Raw genomic sequence first — 5,629 nt, forward strand, 5'->3', positions numbered from 1 at the left:
TTATTTACTAAATAATAGTTTAATAAGTGCATACTATGTTTCAGAAAGGGTTCCAAGGTTTGAGGATATAGTAAAGGAAAAAACAGCCCCACATTTCTATATTCATGGAGTTTATAATGTTTCAACGGGGCAGAGCATTGTCCCAGAACCCTGACAGCCATTCCCTGTACAACTCCAGGGAATGCTCTTCATATAAACTACAGCATAGATGGTGCCCTCTGGAGGTAGATAATGTGGCAAATTTAGTAATTTCAGACCAACAATAAAATAACTAAATGATATTCAGTTGATTAATTTATTCTACAAGTATTACTGTTTACTGGGTACTGATATTCATTCTAGCTACTTGGAATAGCTCAATGAATAAAATAGGAATTTTTCAGTTTCATACATTTTATAATTCATTAAGTTCTTTTTCTTTCTGATTGAAGTATACCCTTTAGCATTTTTTATAGGACAGTTCTGATATTGATGAAATCGCTTAACTTCTTTTTGTCTGAGAAAGTCTCTAGTTCTCCTTCAAGTTTGAAGAATATTTTTGCTGCATATACTATTATAGGATAGAAGTTATTTTATTTCAGTACTTAAGTATGTCATGGCACTCTCTTCTGGTCTGTAACATTTCCACTGAAAAGTCTGTTATCAGACATATTGGAACTCCATTGCATGTTATTTGTTTCTTTTCTCTTGTTGGTTTTAGGGTTCTTTCTTTATTCTTGACCTTTGGGAGTTTGATTGTTAAATGCCTTGAGATAGTGTCTTTTGGGTTAAATGTTTGGAATTTTATGACCTTCTTATACTTGGATATTGATATCTTTCTCTAGGTTTGGGAAATTCTCTGTTATTATCCCCTAGAGTAAACTTTCTACCCCTATCACATTTTCTACCTCCTCTTTAAGGCCAATAACTCTTGTATTGGCCCTTTTGAGGCTATTTTCTAGATCCCATAGGCGTGTTTCATTGCTTTTTACTCTTTGTACTGTTGTCTCCTCTGACTGTGCATTTTCAAAGAGCCTGCCTTCAAGCCCACTAATTCTTCTACTCGATTAATTCCATTACTGAAAGACTCTAATGCATTCTTCAATATGCTTATTGCATTTTTAGGTCCAGAATATCTACTTGATTCTTTTTAATTGTTTCCATCTTCTTGTGAAATTTATCTGATAGAATTCTGAATTTCCTCTCTGTGTTACCTTGAATTATTTTGAGTTTCCAGAAGACAGCTATTTTGAATCCTTTGTCTGAAAGGTCAGATATTTCTGTTTCTTCAGGATTTGTCCCTGGTGACTTACTTAGTTCGTTAGTGAGATCATGTTTTCCTGGATTGTCTTGACAGTTGTAGATGTTCATCTGTGTCTTTGCATTAAAGAGTTAGGTTATTTGTCGTAGTCTTTGCACTCTGGGCTTATTTCCAGATATTTCTCATATTAAAAACTTGAGTCTTGTGATCTAAGCTGTATTTGCTTTAGGGAGCACCCCAATCCAAGTAACTCTGTGGTTCTTGCAGATTCATAGAGGTACCGCCTTGACAGTCTTGGACAAGATCCAGGGAAATTCTCTGGATTACCAGACAGAGATTTTTGTTCTCTTCCCTTACTTTCTCTCAAAGAAATTGAGTCTCTGTCTCTCTCTTTTCTCTGAGCCACCTGAGCCTGGTGGTGGGGAGACACAAGCACCCTGGTGGCCACCACCAGTATTACTTCACTGGATCAGACCTGAAGCCAGCACAGCACTGAGTCTCGCACAAGGCCTGCTGTAACTACTCCCTGGCTACTGTTTATGTTTGCTCAAGGCCTTGGGATTCTACAGTTAGCAGATGGCAAAGCCAGGTAGGCCTGTGTCCTTCCTTTCAGTGTAATGAGTTCTTCCAGGCCCAGGCAGGTCCAGAGGTGCTTTTCAGGAGCCAGAGACTAGATTTAAAAACCTTAGAAGTCTACCATGGTGTCCTACTATACTGCAGCTGAGCTGGCACTTGAAGCTCTAGAGAAACTTCTTTTCATTCTTCCCTTTCTTCACCAAAGGCTGGGGAAACTCAGTCTATGGCCACTGCCACCACAGGCTCATAAGAAGTACTGTTAGACTACTGCCTTAAGGCCAAAGGGCTTTTCAGTCAGCTTGTGGTGAATGCTGCCTGGCCTGGGACTCACCCTTCTGGGCACTAGGCTCCATTCTGGCCCAGGGAAGGTCTAGAAATGCTGTCTAAGAGTCATGTCCTAGATTCTGAATACCCAAGAGCCTGCTTAGTGCCCTACCTCCTTGTGACTGAGCAGAGACTTAAAGCCAGCAAGTCTCAAAGTCTTACCCAAAGCCGTTAACATAGCACCTGGATATTGCTTCTGGTTATTCATGGCCTGAGGGCTCTTCAGTTAGCAGGTGATGAATGCAGCTAGGACTGAGTTCTTTCTTTCAAGGTAGCAGCTTTCCTTCTGGCTCAAAGTGTGTCTGGTATTGTTTTTCAGGAGCTAGGGCCTGGAAATGGAGCCTCAGGACTCTGAATGACGCCCTATCTGGCTGTGGCTGAACTGGCATCAAAGACGCGAGACAAAGTCCTCCTCAGCCTTCTGCCTCTGCTGCTTGGGTAGAAGGAAGTGGTCTCTTTTGGAGCTACAAATTGTGCAGCCTGGGGCTAGAGGAGGGATGATGCAAGCACTCCCTTACCCGCCCCAGCTGGTGTCTCAGTGGGTCACATGCCCCCTATTTCACTATCTCTGAGTCCAGTTCCACACTAGAATTCATCTAGAAGTTGCAGTCCTTGTGGTCTAGACTGCTTTTTGAATTTATTTAGAGCTCTGGAGCCCTTTAGCCCATCATGGCAAGGCTTGCAGGATCTATGAAGGTGTGCTTTTTTTTTTTTTTTTTGGTAGATAGTTATTAAATTGGTGTCCTTGTTTGGGGGGATGGGTGGAGATGATCAGTGGAGACTTCTCTTCCACTATCTTGCTTTACCTCCTAAATGCCATTTTAAAAACAGGTATTTGGTAAGTATCTTCAATTGCCATGCGTATTTCTAGAAACCCTGGAAGATGTCAAGAGAAATAAAGCATAATTCTTCAACTTAAGGAACTATGGTTGTACAGGAAATAAAACTGTTGGATATGAAACAAATAGACTTATGAGGAATGCAGTAAAATATATGATTATATAATATTAAATAACTTCAAATAAAATATTAGTTGAGACTAAAACTTTGGGTAAAATTCCATAAATGAAATTGCCTTGGGATATAGCTGAAAGTGTCAGGAAAATTTTAGTGAGTGTATATGGAGTTCTACTATCTTGAAACACTAAGCACATGGCAAAGAATAATAACATAAATATTAACATAAATTAAAAGTCAAAAGTTAGCAATTATCTCAAATACACAATTTGTATTTTTGTTTTCCGTTATCCCACCCTACCTTTATTAGCTTTTTATCCTCATTTTCTAGCATGAACAATGTCACTACTATCTACCCACTACTACCAATGCATAGAAATATGTGTGGCAATTGAAGGCACTTATCAAATATTTGTTTTAAAAATAACATCTGAAGGCTTTGGAAATTATGAGAATCTTACTAATAAGCAACCACTTCAAAAAGAAGTTCATTATACTTATATATTACTTTTTAATTTTTAATAGTAAACTTTAGCCTTAAACTATATCCAAAGCCACCATATTTGTTACTGTAAAATATGCTGCCCTAGCATCCATGTTTTTCCCTGAAGAGCCTGTTGTCTATTCTTTTTTAAAGCACCTTTGTTATCCTCTCACTTAAATAATGACATTACCATCTACCCAGTTGTCCTCACTAGAAATATAAGCCTCGTACTCAATTCCTCATTTTCTTGCACCATTACTCATACCTCTTGTGAATGTCTCCATCATGATTTCATACACTGGCCATTCATTCAGTAAATTTTGAGTACTATATATGGGTAGGACCTTCTCTGGAGACTAGAATTCTAAAGGAAATAACACAATGGACAAGGCCTTCATCTTCCAATCTCAGGAACATTGCCTCAATTTTGTCCCTCATCATTTTCCTACTAATGTGTTTTTTTGATGTCCTTTTCTCTGCTTTCTCTATCATAGCAATCTATCCTGCTAATATCAAAGCAATGGTGATCTATACAAAATATATACGTTATACACACACACACACACACACACACACACAATGTTTTTTAAGATTTATTTTTTGGTTGCACATGAAAGAAACTAAACTTATACTAAAAATATCAAGTGTATTCTGGATTTTGGAGTAATGAATTCAGTCACTATTAAGTCTTTCTCTAGCTTTTGGTTATGTTCACTGATCCATATACCAAATTTTCATTGGAAAATCCTAAGTTATTTTTATTTGTCTCTCAACCAGTCACCATTATCACCTGGTTGTAATCTTCGGGCTTACAGGTATAGTTCACTTGCCTACTCTTGGATCAAAAATCCAGAGATATCTTCTCCTGAACCATATCTCCAAAGGATAATTGTAGTGCAATTATTGGGAGAAAAAAGGCAGAGTAGGGGACAGATGTTGGGTAGGCAAAATCAAAATATGTCTACTAAATCTTCTTAAAAATTAGTCTGAGGCTAAGTTCTAAGCAGGGTCAGCATTGCTCAAATCCTTAGGTTTATATATAAGCCTTTTTATAAGATTGTTCCAGTACACTTATAAGCTTTTTGCTTGTCACCTCCCCGTTGAGCAACCTTTTATTCTAACAGTACCAAGTTGCCATCATTCTCTAAATTTTCTATCAACTCTCCCTCCTCCACATCTCTGCAATGGTTATTTGCTCTGATTGGAATGCCCTGTTTACCTTTCCCTCCTAGAGCACTTTCACTATCCAGGAAAAAAATTTATCCTCATTCAAGACTTCTTCCTTTTCAAAGATACTTCTTTGTCTCTCCCAAGCAGAGTTAATTTATCCCTTCTTTCTGTTCTTAGAGTCATCTTGTGCTGTATTCTGGCCCTAATTATTTCTGGAAAAATCCTGTTTATATACCTTCCTCCCTCTTTAACTACAAGTTCCCAGCTATTAAAATAGAGTCTGCCTTAATTATCCCTATTTTTGGTGGCTAGCATAATGTCTGAGCATATTAAATTTCCAATAAATTTGTATTAGATTTTAGAAACATTAGGGTATAAGAAGAGATGTACACTTAACCTTCATTTTAAAAAGTCAAAATAATGGGACTCACCTTCAGATATTTTCCAAACAGAGATTGGATTTAGTATTTTGTAAAAATAAATAATAAAGCCCAGGATATAGCCCTTTACAAATTCTTGCTAACAATAAATTTTATTTATGGTTCCCTAGGCAGGTATCTACTATTTCCTAATGATTAAATACAACATATTTTACTATTGTTTGACAAGATTGTCAAGGGGGATGATAAGGACCTTTGTTTAAATAGCTTTACAATAAATAGAAACAGATTCCCCTAAAGGCCTTTAAGACTGGCATGGAAATATAGATTGTTATTTGGCCAGGTAAGCAGTTTTGATCCATCTACTCACGGATCCCCCAAAAAAGCTATTAAAACGGAACAAAGGCAAACAAATATTGTAAGTTTCCTGCATAAACTATATTTATGTAGTAGAAGAAAGTCTGCAACATTTGTTCCTGCTTGGAGGTAGGGAGATAC

This window comes from Mandrillus leucophaeus, unplaced genomic scaffold (genome assembly GCF_000951045.1).
Source record: "Mandrillus leucophaeus isolate KB7577 unplaced genomic scaffold, Mleu.le_1.0 Scaffold776, whole genome shotgun sequence".
Lineage (NCBI taxonomy): Eukaryota > Metazoa > Chordata > Mammalia > Primates > Cercopithecidae > Mandrillus > Mandrillus leucophaeus.